The sequence below is a fragment of the Cydia strobilella genome, chromosome Z (genome assembly GCF_947568885.1).
Source record: "Cydia strobilella chromosome Z, ilCydStro3.1, whole genome shotgun sequence".
In the NCBI taxonomy this organism is placed as follows: Eukaryota; Metazoa; Arthropoda; class Insecta; order Lepidoptera; family Tortricidae; genus Cydia; species Cydia strobilella.
In genome coordinates this window covers 1,853,459-1,872,170 of record NC_086068.1, presented here as the reverse complement: position 1 = coordinate 1,872,170, position 18,712 = coordinate 1,853,459, and the positions used below count along the sequence as shown (strand labels likewise).

The 18,712-nt window shown below is 35.7% G+C and overlaps 1 long non-coding RNA gene and 1 other non-coding gene across 2 annotated transcripts in view; one reads left to right on the top strand and one right to left on the bottom strand.

Annotated features, from left to right (window-relative positions):
* LOC134754592 (uncharacterized) overlaps positions 1–18,712 on the bottom strand; it is a 363,458-nt gene that overhangs the window by 5,051 nt on the left and 339,695 nt on the right. The window lies entirely within an intron of this gene.
* On the top strand, positions 14,350–14,422 carry Trnad-auc (transfer RNA aspartic acid (anticodon AUC)). Its single transcript has one exon. It is a non-coding gene; the product is annotated as a tRNA-Asp (tRNA).

The following is an 18,712-nucleotide window of genomic DNA, read 5'->3' as shown; positions in this document are numbered from 1 at the left end:
CATACATTTGCTACTTGCGTTTAGTGGACAATGTATGGACTCGCATTAAACCCTTATCAATGTGTAAACAGGCCCCAATATGAAGAGCAGGCACACTTACCCCGCAGCCACACTTATCCGTAATAACATTAGCATAAAAAACGGAATATGAAACCCCCATCTCTCGGGGGTAAAAAACTTCCTTGATATTATTAATTTAGATATGAAGTTTGATTATGTTTTTGTCGATTGCAAATATTGTAAAGCAGTCAATGTTGTAGAGCATTTAAAAAAAAAAGTTTCTGAATAAATGATTTTACATATTATATATTAAAATTCACTCGGTCACTCACTGCTCGAGTAAAAACATGAGTGACCCGTTTTTAATATATCCGAGTCTTACGAAAGTTTTGTTATTAAAATTATAATATATGATGAGGTTAATAACTATCAGAGGTTCTTATAAATGGCGCCACTCTGTGTAAATTTTTTTTATGAGATTTGGCTTAAAAGGGCTAGAATCCAATCGAAATAATATTCCAAAAAGTCAAGAAGAATTTGACACTGTTCGTATCGTAGGATTGACAGGTAAAACTTATGCTGGCGCCATCTGTAAAATACTTCGACCTGCCAAACCTGCATTTAATATTTTTCTATATAGTTGTTTTAATCTGGGTATGGGTATTCATCGCCTTAAGTTAATTGAATTGTCAAAAAAAACTTGATAACGAAATAACACACATTTAATAACAAAACTTCCGTGAGACACAGACATATTAATAACGGGTCACTCACGTATTGTGTCGAAAACGCTCGAGATGTTGTCATGTCGTTGTCGTGAGTGTGTTATAACACACATTTAAACTCAATTAAAAAGTATTTACTAACTTTTTTTTGGAAATGCTCAGTTTGTTTTGTTATTTCTTTTATATTTTTGTACTTTGTAATAGGCACTAATTCTAAGTTAGTTATAATCCCTTCTAAAAAGCCTGCATGTATTACATATTTATTATTTTAATACTTATAGTATGTATTTATAATATAAAAATACATTTATATGTAAGTATGTTTGTACATATATATTTACTATACAATTCAACAAAATGTCGTGGTTGTGAAACACGTATATGTCGAATATATAATCGAAATTATACACTAATTATATATTTTTATATCGCTAGACAAAAATATTTATACGGCGAAGAAAAAAACTACCATTTGTTTTGGCATTGAAAAATATTTATCTATTGGACGCCGACAATACTTAAATAAATGCGACGTGAAATTACGTGCCAAAAAAACCGGTCAAGTGCGAGTCGGACTCGCGTTCCAAGGGTTCCGTACATTACACAATTTAAACAATGTATTTTTTATGTGAAACGTGAGTGAAATGTCTTTAAAAACCCCGTAGGATCAAAAACTAAGTAATTAAGTCCGACTCACGCTTGACTGCACATTTCTAATAGGTTTTCCTGTAATCTATAGGTAAAGATCTATTTTGTGTATTTTTTTTTCAAAATTTTAGACCCAGTGGTTTCAGAGATAAAGGGGGGGGGGGAGGGGGGAATGGTCATTTTTTGCCTATTTTCTTGAAGAACTTCTAAAATTATAAAAAAAAAATATTTGAGATTCCCACAATGAGCTCTTTCATATGATTATGACACGATATAATTTGAAAAACTTTATTTTTAATTTTCACTTTTACCCGCCAAAAGTGGCCCCCGTGTTTAAAATTCATTTGTTTACGTTACATGTCCGTCTTTGGGTCACAAACTTACATATGTATACCAATTTCAACTTAATTGGTCCAGTAGTTTCGGAGAAAATAGGCTGTGACAGACGGACAGACAGACAGACGCACGAGTGATCCTATAAGGGTTCCGTTTTTTCCTTTTGCGGTACGGATCCCTAAAAACTGCCTAGATTCTCGTTTAAATTGACAAAAAAGGGCAGCGGGCATTGAAATATAAAAATCATGTAACATTATTTAAAAAATGATCAGTCATAAATGTTGTCAAAATTACGGCAGTGATGGAACGAAATACATTATTTAAAAAATGATCAGTCACAAATGTTGTCAAAATTACGGTAGTGATGGAACGAAATGACCGGCTGTGATTGGAAGATAATAATGTTAATCTCTTAAGAAGTGCCAAATTGTATTGATTTATATTATTTTTTTGGTACATTACATAGTAAAAACATGAGTGATTAAAAACATTGTGTAACTCCGGGGGTAAGAATATTGCAAACTCGTCTTTATTAATATAAAGACTGCGGCTGTCAGCATGAATATGAGTTTATAGATTCGTTTACAATATTTCACTTACCCCCTCGTTGCACAATGTATAAGTGCTATTATAATGAGGGCTACCGCGTTTAATTTCGCATTTAATAGATGGTCTTTCAAAATGTCAAATGCATAGAAAGTTTGGGGGTTTCAAGCTTTTTTATAAATCTTTGTCCATCTTTGATTAATCATGGTAAACAATAGATATAGCTCAATAAATGTTAGTGGTTTAAAAAATGTGCCAACTAAAATATATGCAAAATTAAACAGGTTGAAAAAAAATGGCACATTTAGACATTAAAATACCTTTGTGTATATTAGAACGTATTTATTTATAAAAATAAGCATAGAAGAATTTTGAGATCTGTTTTTCTGGACCTACATCTACAGTGGCGCCAACTGGTGAGCACAAAAACGGTAGACCTCATTGCGTTGTTATATGTTAAAGTCATCACACTGGCGATTTGCAGGAGAGTTGAGAGCAAGGCGAGCACAGCAAATTTTTAATTAATTTGCTTATATATTTTTGTAAATTCCCAGAATCTCCGTACTACGCAGCGAATTCGTTGCGCGCTCGCCTCGCTTTCAATTCTCCTGAACTGTGATAATGCTGTAAAACGCCAATAACAATCCATACTAATATTATAAATGCGAAAGTGTGTCTGTCTGTCTGTTACCTCTTCCCGCTTAAACTGCTGAACCGATTTAGTTGAAATTGGGTATACAGATAGTTTGAGTCCCGGGGAAGGACATAGGATACTTTTTATCCCAGAACCCCTCAAGGGGGTGAAAATTAGTATGGGAATCAATAACCGCTGAAACGATTCAGATGAAACTTGGTATGGTGATAGTTTGAGCTGTGTGGAAGGATATAGAATAATTTTTATCCCCGAAATCATCCCTTAAGGGTGAAAAAATGGGGTGGAAATTTATAGAGTGGACCAAAAAAGGATGGATTTAAAAGCAGATTTGTTTAAAAATTAAGGTACCCAAATTACTAATTCCACGCAGACGAAGTCGTGGGCAAAAGCTAGTTTTAAATAAATATAACAAGTGGCGGTGAAAAGTATGTACCTAATTATACTCATATTTATTTGTTTCTTACAACTTATAATATTATTTCCAAATGTTTAAAATAATACTTAGAATAAATTTGTATACTAGTTAAACAAAGAAAAGTCTGCAGAGATTTTGACAGCATACGCATTGCCAGTGTTATCTATACGTCATAATTTCATAAAACTTTGACGTTTAAAATAACACTGCGTGTGCTCTCAGAATCTCTGCAGACTTTTCATGGTTTAACTCTATCATGACGGTACGAAGTAGTTTTTTTTATGTAAAAACACTTAATAAAACGTTACCAAAAGTGAATCTATTTAATATTAATGTACTATTAATAAGAAATATTGTATGTATACGTCCCCGTTGTTATAACTAATAATTCCAGAACAAATCTATAATACGGCCTAATACTTGTGAAGAAAACTAGTTTGTATAACTAGCGACCCGCCCCGGCTTCGCACGGGTACAATGCTGATGTATTATACATATAAACCTTCTTCTTGAATCACTCTATCTATTAAAAAAAACCGCATCAAAATCCGTTGCGTAGTTTGAAAGATCTAAGCATACATAGGGACAGACATCCATCCAGACAGCAGGAAGCGACTTTGTTATATACTATGTAGTGATAATTATGTATACATGTATTTAATCTCTGTGATACCACAACAGAGATATACAATGTTAAAACTTTACTGGAGTATTAAATATTTAAAATTAACGGCAATGTTTTATTTACTTGATGACTTCGAAATATTGATAATATGTGCACTGAGGAAGATCTGAGGGCCACACCCCGAGGGTTAGAAGTAGGGTTGCCACCCATACTATAATATATGTATAGTATCGTACTATATTTTAGTCAATTGTACTATATATTATACAAGAACAATATAGTATGAAAAATACTATATTTTCATAACTTAAGAAAGGGTTATATAAATGTCACCGATATCACATCGTATGCGAATTGGATTTTTAATTCGCCTCAAACTTCAAATGGCGTCCTATTTTTTATTTTATTTTTCCCAGTAAATACTATATTTTTTTCAATATTTTGACAAAAATACTATGTGTGTAAAGAAAAAAGGTGGCAACCCTAGTTAGAAGTGGCAAAACATTGACAGACAAAAATTTAGTTTTAAGAAGTTTGATCGCTTTACACGAGCAAGAAGAAGAACATCGAAATTTTGGATTTTTGTCCCCCCTACATGCAATCCGGGCTCCCAATGATTATTATTTATTCCCAAATTTGAAGAGGGAGTTACAGGGAAGGAAATTAATGATGCAATTTTGGCTCATTCCCACAGGAAAGTAAAAAAATATGATTTTCGATATTTAGATTATCTTTTTATCCCGATCACACAAGAGTACCTTAAAGGGGCCCACTGACTATCAGTCCGCCGGACGATATCGGCCTGTCAGTTGTTCGGAACTGTAGAATTTTTGTTCTAACTGGCAGGCCGATATCGTCCGGCGAACTGATAGGCAGTGGGCCCCTTAAGGGGGATTATATTGAAAAGGAAAAATAATAATAGATATTAAGTAGGTGCGTATGTCAGGCTTTTGAATAGTAAATCACCCTCAACCCTTTAAATTAGGGGATGGAAGACCAAAATAAGTGAAATCCCACCAAAAATATTTCAAGTTCCCCCTCCAGGAGAGAAATAGGAGGTGAATTAGCCGCTTACTGACACAGATCGAATTTCAGCTAGGCTTTAATAACACAGCTTCCGATACCCGAATCGAACACTTCGCGAACACTTCGCTCGATACAATTAATTCCCAAAGTAACCTCTAACTCGGACTTTTAATCCAACTTTACTCGGTTATTTATTAATTATTATGTGACACTATAAACAAAAAAAAGAAAAAGAAACAATCTTAACGTAAATAGTAATTTGACAGCTTTCGAATTTGGATATTGTAAACCAACGTTTTTGAAATAAATAAAAATCGACAAAATTCGATCAAAATTGTGACAGTGATGGCAAACCGATGGAACGGCCTTAAATAGATTTAATATTAATACATACAAAACATCCATAACTCAAAAACAAAATATCAGAGTCTGTTACCATTTTTAGGGCTCCGTACTTAAAGGGTAAAAACAGGACCCTATTACTAAGACTCCGCTGTCCGTCTGTCACCAGGCTGTGTCTCATGAATCGTGATAGCTAGACAGTTGAAATTTTCACAGATGATCTATTTCTGTTGCCGCTATAACAATAAATACTAAAAAAAAGTGGAACCCTCGGTGTGCGAGTCCGTCTCGCACTTGGCCCACAAACACTCCCCTAAAATCAAATCATGAAATTAACGAGCTAACTGGGAACGAATAAAACTATTACATTTAACCCCATCAATAACCTTGGTGACGTCATAATACAGCAGGGAGGTGGAGGGTCACGCAGGTGTGCAACGGTATTCGTAGTAGAAATAATAATAGTATTGTATAGTGGTGTAATAATGGTAATGGCGTGGGAACGCGGGGGATAACGGTCAAAAAAATCTTACGAGTGTTTGTTCGTGTAATGGCACGCGCTGAAGTTTTTCTCGATTGTCTCATTAAAGAATGGGTCACTCACGTCACATTTTTTAAGTCGAATGTTTAGCTAGTGCAACCGACCCTTAATCTAAAAAACTTGTAAATACCCCTTTTTGTCAATTCCATTTTCAAGGGAACCATTCAATATTGTTTAATAGTTTTTGCCAGTTTAAGTAAATATTTGCCTTGATAAAGTACCTACGCGCGCGGTGTGCTTTTATATTTAAAATTTGCGTAATAAACTTTAATGCTTATTATTTGCTTATGCTTCTACCATACAAAACATCTAAATGGAATAAATACATAAAATCTAGAATCCTAGATCGAGTATACCTTAGTGTGTACCTAATGACAATTAGACCACCCTCTGACCTCTTTACAAGCGCTCTGAATAGCGGGATGATGTCTTTGATGATGGTAAATAGTTATAGTTTGTTCACAACCTTTGCGATTTTCTTTTAATATTGCCTTACATTCCGAATACTAGCGGATGGCCCAATGGCTAGGTAAGGTACCCACCCTAGTAGCATTTTGGTTTGGTAGGCATTTTGTTGGGCCTCTGTTTACTTACATAGGCCCAACAAAATGCCGTACCAAAACGCTACTAGGGCAGCAATATAAGGTGATTCGTCGCGGACACCGGGTGAATTATTCGCACCTCGTGCCTTACATCTCTGTTACGCTCAATGTTCCAAATTCAAATTAGATTTATTACACTTTTAAGCTCAAAAATCGCAGCAAAAACTTTACTCTCGCACAACAACATAGGTAATTATTATTTGACTACAAAGTGCATTGTCCTAAACTCTAAAGTCACCACCAAATTTGAAGGGAGGGCCGAAGCAATTCCCTCATGCCATTGCCATGAAACAACCAGTATAACTAAGACGTAAAAATCCGTAACAATTTCAAGTAACCAAAGGGCTATTTATACTGGTAAAAGTAGGCTATAGAAACAACATCCCAGGTGTTACACAGAAATTCCGCTAAGGAGGGAGATTTGCGAATAATTATTTGTAAATACGTCTTATAACAGTGTGATTTAATGAGTGTTGTGATGGAGAGCACATTTGCGTTCCCACGCGTTGGTAAAGAAAGCGTAGGTTGCAATAGTTGACGAAGACGGTTGTACTCTTTAAAATAATAGGTACAATACGCCAAGTAAGTATTCTTTCAAGCGGATGTTACGTAAGCGTTTGATAAAACAAGAATAATATTTACTCATCAATATTATATTTATAATATGTATGTGTCTATTATTTATAGTGTGTAATGTGTATGTATTTTAATAACAAAACTTCCGTGAGACACAGACATATTAAAAATATTGCTGCGGCCCGCAGTCTGCGCCGGTCCGTCACCGTCTACGCAAGCTCCTGATGAAGTGATGACGCTACTCGGTACGGAGTCAAACATGTCGAGCGTTTTTCGACTTAAAATACGTGAGTGACCCGTTATTAATATATTTAATGTGTATGTATGTTTGTTATTTATGTAATATACGTAGTTTATAAGTATAATAGTTTGCTTTTCATCTAATTTTTTTTTCTTTCTCTCCTTGCACCAATTGTAAGTCTCTGTTTGGCCCTATAGTTGACTGGTAGAGAATGCCATTTGGCATTAAGTCCGCCATTTGTACATTGTTGTATATATTTTGTGCAGTAAAGTTTAAATAAATAAATACAATAGGGGTCTGTAGGCCTCACGGTAACAACAGCACTCTTGTGAGGAAAGTAAACGTAGTTCCGATTTTCCTCTGGATGTTTAACATTATATGTCTCTTGTTTTGATCTTTTTGATCTTTAACCCTTCGAATGCCTTGTCCCGTATACGTCACAGACAATTTGAACTTTAATTTACAATTTCAAGGTTATTAATTCGGTAGCAAATGTTTGACACTGGCGTTCGAGGTCTAACTAAGTCCCCAACAAGCTCGGCCGAATTTCACCTTCCCATACAAACTGAGTTCGTTCGTTCTCATTTTAAAACTACGTGTTGGATTGTAAATGCAACTTTGCACAAACAATGACATGAGGTATATCTAGGTCTGAAATTAGTTTATAGGTTTATCCATACTAATATTATAAATGCGAAAGTCTGTCTGTGTGTTACCTCTTCACGCTTAAACCGCTGAACCGATTTAGTTGAAATTTGGTATACAGATAGTTTAATTCCCGGGGAAGGACATAGGATACTTTTTATCCCAGAACTCACCCCTCAAGGGGGTGAAAAGAGGGGTGGAAATTTGTATGGGGAATCAATAACCGCTGAACCGATTTAGATGAAACTTGGTATGGGGATAGTTTGAGCTGTGGGAAAGGATATAGAATAACTTTTATCCCCGAATTCATCCCTTAAGGGTGTAAAAAATGGGGTGGAAATGAATAGTGTGGACCAATTTGGAGGTGAAAAAAGGATGGATTAAAAAGCAGATTTGTTTAAGAATTAAGGTACCCAAATTACTAATTCCACGCAGACGAAGTCGCGGGCAAAAGCTAGTATAAAATAAACGAAATAAAGCAAAAACAAGTTTTGTATGAAAAACATAAACTCGCTGTATTTTATTAGGGTTCCGTACCCAAAGGGTAAAAACGGGACCCTATTACTAAGACTCCGCTGTCCGTTTGTCCGTCTGTCTGTCTGTCACCAGGCTGTATCTGATGAACCGTGATAGCTAGACAGTTAAAATTTTCACAGATGTATTTCTGTTGCCGCTATAACAACAAATACTAAAAAGTACGGAACATTCGGTGCGCGAGTCCGACTCGCACTTGGCCGGTTTTTTAACTATGGTATCTGAAGCTAAATTAAAACTGAAAAACCGTTAATAAGTTTAAAATCGCACGAATTATCGCGAAATTGTAAACATTCTCTGCCTACCCCTCCGGGAAATTGGCGTGATTATGTGTATGTATGTATGTATGTATTGTAAACATTGGAAATTTACGTTTGCCGTCAATACGAGTTTTGTCAATAATATACTATGTTAGTAATTGCACTTAAACTATCGTGAGACATATTTCAAAATATTTATCAGTACGGTTTTTACTCACTATTATTTTTAGTCGCTTTTGGCGACATGTTTCGGATTCTTTGGGAATCCATCCTCAGGCACGAGTGTCCGCGGCGGTTGTACGTCGTGCACCACTTAAACTAATACCATAGAGTAACTTATACTAAAGCGGTACTGTCATAGTAAATTTTGTAACCCCAGTAAATTCACTGCCATCTGTCGACACACTTTAAAACTAAAAATGAAGATTTATAAAAATACGATAGAATGTATTTAAATATAGATAAATGATTTTTTTATTTGCATTATTTATTTTTTATGATTTTGACCCATGTTCTTTCACTGATATGCGTTAAAATTGTTAAATAACAAACGAAACCGTCAACGCCATCTATACGACTGTAGGCCAAAACTAGTAGCGCCCTCTGAACGAGAATCAAATTTTCTTGATTTTCGAGGCACGTTTTTTCCTTAGACTGTATCCATCTATTACGGAGTTATATCTATCTTTGCTAATACCGACTAAAAATAATAGTGAGTAAAAACCGTACTGATAAATACTATGTTAGTAATGTTATTCAAATGGCATCACACTCCAGGTGTGCTCGTGGGAACGTGGGAGTTCAGATGGGGTGATTATTGCTTATTCCGGCGCCCCCTGTGACGTCACGCTCACGTTACATTGTGCCGTAATTTATAGTTTTTTTTTATACAATTTCGGCAAAACATACTTGACTGTTAATATTGTTTTATTTTACATAAATCCCATGCCCATGCTATATACTGTAGGTTATAGGTTTACCTGTCTTTTAGGAAACTAAATATTTTCTTTCATGCCGTTTAGTACTACAGCTTTGATGTCTACCGTTCTCCAACTCTCCCTCAATTAGCTCCATGCATGAATTTATTTTTATTTTTGGATTCATAATTTATATCGTTGGAACACCGGAAATGATAAAAATACTTTTGTAAACCTTAACATTATTTTATTAAAAATATTTAAAATGTTGAAAATTTTTGAGCGGTTGAAACGCTCATAATTTTTGGCGCGAATTCGACAGAGCGTGATGACGTCACACGTTGGGCGGCCCAACTGACGTTTGCTACTAATGACACTAATCTGTCGAACGCGTGACGTCACGTGGCGTTTCGAGCGTTTCGCTCAGTAGCTTTTCGCGGGCAAATTTTTGTACTTTTTATTTATAATTTTAAGTAATTAAATGGTAATTTAAAAACGGAAATGCATTTGTAACATGATATAACGGTAACAAACATCCGAATAAAACATATTTCGTTCAAATATAAACTTCATGCATGAGGCTAATTGCTCAAAGGTTAACTGGAAGAGATCCCTGAAAGGGATAAGTTCGCCTTTGTACAAATGATGCGTTTTTCTCTTGTTTTATGTTTATTTTTGTACAATAAAGAGTTTTACTACTATCTGCTACTACTACATACGATTAGCTTGATGGCAAGCGGTTGCCATAGTCTAAGGGCATTGGGTATTTCCTATTAGCTGGGGTCCGCCGTTTAAAATGTTCTAGAAATTGTAATACGTTAGGTGATTTATTTATTTTTGCTTTACGTGAAAGTGCCCTTGTGGCCTGTTTGCTGAATAGATATTGAAGTTTCTTAAAAAGCTAAACTTCGTATAGGGTAACTACCCTACCCTACCTACCTACCCTATGTTAATAGTTATTAACAACTGATAGTTTTAATTAATAGGGGCTATTACTGCAATGTTCTGCCACCAGAGTGCAGGACTAGCCTTTTTAGCAAAGATAGATATAACTCCGTAATAGATGGACCAATTTTAACGCATATCAGTGAATGAACATGGGTCAAAATCATAAAAATAATTAATGCAAATAAAAAAAAACATTTATCCAAATTTAAATACATTTTATCGTATTTTTATAAATATTTATTTTTAGTTTTAAAGTGTGTCGACAGATGGCAGTGAATTTACTGGGGTTACAAAATTTACTATGACAGTACCGCTCTAGTATAAGTTACTCTATGTTTTTAGTAAACCATAGAGTAACTTATACATACTGTACCCTTAACAGGTTTTTGACAGAGATAATAAAATATGACATTGATGCATCAAGGCGGTTTGCTAACAGAGGACCTACCGGGAAACGCGTATCCGAAAATTCGCCATCTGCCTCTTTAGGCTAAGTACAATCTCGCACAAACTCGCCAAAACGGAAAGATCAGTATACTACATGGACCTTCCGTGTGTAATCGGTTGCCAAGCACAGTACGAAATGCAGCATCCGCCCAAAGCTTTAAAAGTAGACTGAAGACGTGGCTCGAGGAGAATAATTTTTATAATTATCAAGATTTTTTCAATCTGCCTCTTGCAGTATAAATAAAAAAAAAAATTGTAATTAAATATATATAATGTATTTTAATAAATAAATACTTAAAAATAAGTACTTAAATATACCAAATGTGAAATGTGAAATAATCTAATTATGTATTGACCTATAACTGTGTGTTATGAATAATAAAATTCATTTCATTTCTTTATCGCTCGAATATGCAAGTGACAGAGATATTAGATAAAGAAATTTTCTTGTTTCACGATAGACCCTCAGATTGTGGTAGTGGCGCCCTGGCGCCCCCTACGCAGAGATTCGCGTAATAGTCCCTATTAATTTTACAGCATTTTTTTTTATTTGTATTTATTATTTATATTTTTATTTATTTATTTATATTTTTTTTTATTATGGAATCAGTTACGGAAATACACCAAACAGAGGGTTCGGGCGGAGTACGTCCTTTCTGAGTACGTAACTTTCTGAGTACGTCACTTTCTGAGTACGTCTGAATGCGTCTGAGGCACAACGAAATTTCGATTTTCGTTTTTTGTGGTAGGCCCTCAAATCCTATGATTTTAGGTAAACCAATAGCAAGGACAATAGAAGAGAACTTCTATTGTCCTTGCCAATAGTAACATTGGTAACACGTAAAGTCAAGCCATTCATTCTACGGAGGTACTAGAAAAGAAACAAATCATTTTAATGTTTTATAAAAAGGTGCTGATTTGTCTAATAAATTACTAAAATGTCTAAAATAGGTACTTAGCCTATTTGCACTCGTAAATCGATATTTGTCTAAATTTATTCAATACCTACATAGATGCTATTACTGTTATTTTCATGCAAAATAAGTACATTTTTATTGTTTTAAGTTCTATTTAAATGTTAATATATTTTTCCTTTTTTTTTATTGTGGGACGTACCACATTATTACAATCTATAAATTGTATATACAGATGTAAATCACAATGAAAAAATCAACGATGATCAAACTCTGGTCAACGTGGGACTCGAACCCACATCCTTGGATTGCCGGTCCAATGCGCAATTGGTAACGCATTGGACCGGCAATCCAAGGATGTGGGTTCGAGTCCCACGTTGACCAGAGTTTGATCATCGTTGATTTTTTTCATTGTGATTTACATCTGTATATACAATTTATAGATTAAGTTCTATTGTCAAATATAAATAAAGAGTCTTCTCCGAGACCACGGGGACAACGCCGTCCTCGAAACGTCGGAGGTGGGTTTAATACTTATTTTACGCGATTAAGTCCCGTCGTTGTAAATAATAATAAGTAAAAATCGTGAAAGTTTAAATGAGTATAAATAAAGAATATCTGATGGACTGCTAGTGTCACACACCAATTGTATTCTGTTGGTTGCTTGACATAATGATAACTCACAATATTGCTGAAAATAAACACTTTATTGCTACTAAAATACTTTAAATATAAAAGCGCAATATTATGAATGATATTGCTTAATGAGGACACGCGTGATAGGTTCTAATGGTGAACGTGTACTGACTAGTATTTTATTCAGTGATGCCAGAGCACTGAAAACTAAGATACGACCCCGATCTAAAAAAGGTACGATTTTACCAAAAGAAGTACAATTTCATTTTTTGTTCCAAAAAAACAGTATAAACAGAAGAAGTGTTTTAGAAACGGGTGATTTTTTTAAACTGATAATCCACGATAAGTACGCAAAATAGTAAGGTATAAAAATACCAAAACAAACAAGTCACAAATTTTTACGGAATAAAATGGTACTTTTTTGGTCTGTCACTATTATTTCTACGCCATTTTGGCATATTTTTGAACCACTCATACGAAAAGTACGTAAAATCGTACTAAAATGTACGGTTTAGCCAAAAAGTACGATTTTAGTACGGTTTTGGGCGGGGTACGTTTTAAGTACGCACGCTGTTCAAAAAGTACGTAAAATCTTACTAAAAGGTACGATCTGGCAACACTGATTTTATTGCTTTACGCATTTGTAAGTAATTTCGCTGAGATAGCAATGTGCGGTATTTAGACCGTACAATATCAAACCTGACAAATCTAGATGTCAATGAATCTAGAGTTAGACCAAGAAAAGTCATAATCATAATATTTATTAATAATATAAATTACATGTCACATTTTATACAGTGTATAAAGATTATATTTAAGCATGAATTTTCGCTACATAATGTAGGTTGTATTTAATATCTTACATCTACCTAAGTTCCTAATTTAAATAACTTTATGGTCGTAGAACGCTTGCTCGATTAACCATCTTTTTAATTTTCGGATACGCGTTTCCCGGTAGGTCCTCTGCGTCACATTGAAAGAGAGGTATGGGCACTGCGAATGTTATCTCGCTTTGTGTGGTAGGGTAGGGCACAGGACAGCGGATGTCATTCCAGATCTAGAGCAGAGCCCAACTGGGGAAGTACCTCCACCTTACAGAAAACCGCAGCCAAATAACACTAGACCCTACCCATAGTGTTGTGTTCCTGCCGGTGAGTAAGGTTGCCAGAGCTCGAGGGAGAGGAGTGTTAGGGTCGGCAACGCGCATGTAACTCCTCTGGAGTTGCAGGCGTACATAGGCTACGGAGACTGCTTAACATCAGGCGGGCCGTATGCTTGTTTGCCACCGACGTAGTATTAAAAAAAATTGTTTTTAAATACTGCTACGCTTTTAGCAACTACTATTGAGTCTGCATACGCAGTGCAAGTGTTGTTTATACGTCTTAATTTTATAGAAGTTTGACGTTTAAAATAACACTTTCACTGCGTGTGCTATCAAAATCGTTGCAGACTTCTTGGTCTAACTATAGGTACTTTGGTTACATTTACTACCGAAGACCTGTATTCCGAATTATTTATTAACAAGCAGAAACGTCTGCGATCGGTGCTATTAAGCTTAGAATAAATTTAAAAGTGGAAAAATTACTGCCTTGGGTGAGACTTGAACTCACGGCCTCTGGATCGATACTCCAGCGCTCTGCCAACTGAGCCACCAAGACCTCATCCATAGTCATAGTCGGTGGCCGTTTAAGAAGTGTAACGCTCTTACGGTAGATGTCGCTAGGGTCCCCTAGACCCATATAGTGGGAAGATTTGCTGACTATGGATGAGGTCTTGGTGGCTCAGTTGGCAGAGCGCTGGAGTATCGATCCAGAGGCCGTGAGTTCAAGTCTCACCCAAGGCAGTATTTTTTCCACTTTTAAATCTGTATTCCGTTTTATGTCTCATACTAGCCCCCTCGCATGAGAGGGACAGGTGTGGCTGCGCCCTTACCAACGCCCGCCATTCCCACGCTATCACAAAAGGGACCTTAGGACTAGTGTGGCTCAAAAAGTTGCACAAAAATAAAATTATCTACAATTTAATACGATTGCACAAGAAATTCCAATTTGGGGCAAAATAGTTATTTGTGCAACAAGAGAGGAAAGTTGGTTTTTCATGCGAGTGTTTATTTTGAGTCCCGAGAAAGCGAAAGATTCTATAATTGAATCACGAGCGAAGCGAGTGATTCTAAGGAAGAATCTTGAGCGTAGCGAGGGACTCAAAAACACGAGATGTAAAATAACTTTGCTCTCGTGTTGCACACATAATTTTTCACCTCAGTAGTGAGAACATATTAAAGGTTAAAATGTATTTCGAATTACACAGAATAAACAGAAAAAAAAAGTATTATAATATGTACGATAAGATACGATACGATACGATACGAGACAAGACCGGACCGTACCGGACCGGACCGGACCGGACCGTACCGTACCGTACCATAAAAAAAATGTAATAAAAGTATGAAGTTCATGGCCTTCACTAAATTAAAAAGCTACATTGTTTCACTCCCTGGAGTGAGGAAAGTCGCACTTTCCTCACTCCAGGGAGTGACGAAAGTAGGCTTGTTCGAGCTGCCGAGGTGAAAATGAATGATCTATTCACATTTATAGTTAGACCAAGTAAAGTCTGCAATGAATTTGATAGCACACGCAGTGAAAGTGTTATTTTAAACGTCAAACTTCTATAAAAATTAAGGGTCGGTTGCACCAAACTGTTTGTCATCGTCAAAGATAGATATAACTCCGTAATAGATGGATACAGTTTAAGTAAAAAACGTGCCTCGAAAATCACTAAAATTTTATTCTCGATCAGATGGCGCCACTAGTTTTGGCCTACTCTCGTATAGAGGGCGTTGACGGTTACGTTTGTTATTTAACAATTTTAACGCATATCAGTGAAAGAACATGGGTCAAAGTCATATAAAAATAATTAATGCTAATAAAAAAATCATTTATCCATATTTAAATACATTTTATCGTATTTTTATAAATCTTCTTTTAGTACTGAAGTGTGTCGATGGATGGCAGTGAATTTACTGGGGTTACAAAATTTACTACGACAGTACCGCTCTAATATATTATCGTTAAAGAGTTCGCTACATTTTATTGTATGGAAAGTTTCATAGTAAACCGCCGCGGCGTGCCGGTTGACGTTGATCAGTCTGTCAAGTGCGGATGGTGCAACTGGCACTAAGACGTATAAAGTCTGGCTAATGAAAGTTGAACCTGAAAGAACGGCAATTTCAAAAAATCTGTAGCAGGCGGCTCTTTGATTACAAGGATTGGATAATTTTTATACTTTTTATGATTTCTAGAATACGAAAATTATAACTTTCATTAGCCAGACTAAATAACACTTGCACTACGTATGCTATCAAAATCATTGCACTTTTCTTGGTCTTACTCTAATAACATTTCAAATAACATCAAATCAGAAGAAAAATACAACATATTTTTTTCTTCTAAAAATTCGGCTAAAAAAAATCTTAGCTAAATATGCATCCTCCATCGATCCACAACTTTCATCACTACATACTATAAAAAACAGGCCAAGTGCGAGTCGGACTCACGCACCGAGGGTTCCATACTTTTTAGTATTTGTTATAGCGGCAACAGAAATACATCCTTTGTGAAAATGTCAACTGTCTAGCTATCACGGTTGATGAGATACAGCCTGGTGACAGACAGACAGCGGAGTCTTAGTAATAGGTTCCCGTATTTACCCTTTGGGTACGGAACCCTAACAAAGTCGCTTTCCGCTCTGTATGTTAAGCTTGTACCTAATACTGTTTTTTACTGTTTTTTTTGTATACTTACTGCGACAATAAATGACTTTTTATTTTATTTTTATTTTATTTATGTATGTCTGTCCCTATGTATGCTTAGATCTTTAAAACTAGGCAACGGATTTTTATGCGGTTTTTTTAATAGATGGAGTGATTCAAGAGGTAGGTTTATACTCGTATGTATAATTAGTAAAGGTTTTGTGTAAATTAGTTGATCTATCTGTGCGAATCCGGGGCGGGGCGCTATTAGTAATATGATATAGTAGATATAATCATAGAGTAACTTATACTAGAGCGGTACTGTCATAGTAAATTTTGTAACCCCAGTAAATTCACTGCCATCTGTCGACACACTTTAAAACTAAAAATAAATATTTATAAAAATACGATAAAATGTATTAAAATATGGATAAATGTTTTTTTTTTATTTGCATTAATTATTTTTATGATTTTGACCCATGTTCTTTCACTGATATGCGTTAAAATTGTCAGATAATAAACGAAAACGTCAACGCCATCTATACGACAGTAGGCCAAAGCTAGTAGCGCCCTCTGAACGTGAATCAAATTTTCTTGATTTTCGAGGCACGTTTTTTCCTTACACTGTATCCATCTATTACGGAGTTATATCTATATTTGATATAATATAGATATTGTATTGTAAATTAATAAATTTTATAAGTGTTTATTAAGCAAGGTGTATTATTCCAGCTGTCTAGACATATCCATCGAAAATCAATCATAAAGTACCGCCCGTCTTTGAAATTTAATACTTATTTGTATTTAACACTCTGTCTGCCATGGGCCTTATTACATAGATATAATTAGAGTTGTCATTGTTTTGTTACATTTAATTCTATTCGTTGTAGAAATATTTACTAAAATCTTTAGTACTTAATATTAAAATAACTAATTTTCACCTCAGCAGCTCGAACAAGCCTACTTTCGTGACTCCAGGGAGTGATGAAAGTGCGACTTTCCTCACTCCAGGGAGTGAAACAAAGTAGCTTTTTATTTTAGTTAAGGCCATAAACTGACACTTCATACTTTTATTACAATTTTTTTTCTCTTTTTTCTCTATTATTCTGTGTAATTCGAAATACATTTTAACCTTTAATATCTCACTACTGAGGTGAAAGATTTATGTGTGCAACACGAGAGCAAAGTTATTTTACATCTCGTGTTATTGAGTCCCTCGCTACGCTCAAGATTCTAACTTAGAATCTTTCGCTTTCTCGGGACTCAAAATAAACACTCGCAAGAAAAACCAACTTTCCTGTCTTGTTGCACAAATAACTATTGCTACTGTCAGGGTTCATGTTTCAAATATTATGTTACTTTGTTGTTACTTATGTTGTGCATGAATGCAATAAAGAATGATTATGATTAAGTTTTATAATTTACAGTTGACTTACCTACGAAAATTCCATAATTAAATTAAATAAAAGGCCCTGGCATTAATTTCTTAGGCCCTGTCTTCACTTTCCATCAGGTGTGACTAGGGCCAATCGCCGATCAGTTTATAATAAAAAAAAAATAAAAAAAAAATAAGAGACAATAATTGTAAATACAAATTCGGAGATTTTGTTGTTTTATGTTATTGGATGTCTCTTAGTGTGGTGTGTCTGTCGGCATAGGCCTCTTCTAACTCTTTCCAGTGCTTCCTGTCTAAGTGTAAGGCCTGAGTGGACGCTCGAAGCGGAGCTTTCGGCGGGGCGTGCAGCGTGGCGTCGGGCTCACAAGTGATTTGAGCGGCGTGCACTAAGGCCGTTCCTATACGTTTGCATTTGTTTAACATGCACGCCGCACGCCCCGCCCCGCTGCACGCTCAACTCGAGCGTCCACTCAGGCCTTACACTAAGGCAACTGGTCCAGTGTGGTCCTAGAGTAAACTGGATGTCATCTTCCTATCTGGTTGTTTGCCGTTTTTGCGCTTACAGCCTAGTGGGTACCATTGGGTCACTTGTTTGCTCCATTTTTAGGGTTCCGTACCCAAAGGGTAAAAACGGGACCCTATTACTAACTCTCTGTCTGTCTGTCTGTCTGTCTGTCTGTATCTCATGAACCGTGATAGCTAGACAGTTGAAATTTTCACAGATGATGTATTTCTGTTGCCTGGTGACAGACGGACTGCGAAGTCATAGTAATAGGGTCCCGTTTTTAGGGTTCCGTAGCCAAATGGCAAAAAACGGAACCTTCTGGATTCGTCATGTCTGTCTGTCCGTCCGTATGTCACAGCCACTTTTTTCCGAAACTATAAGAACTATACTGTTGAAACTTGGTAAGTAGATGTATTCTGTGAACCGCATTAAGATTTTCATACAAAAACAGAAAAGAAAACAATAAAATTTAAGGGTACCCATA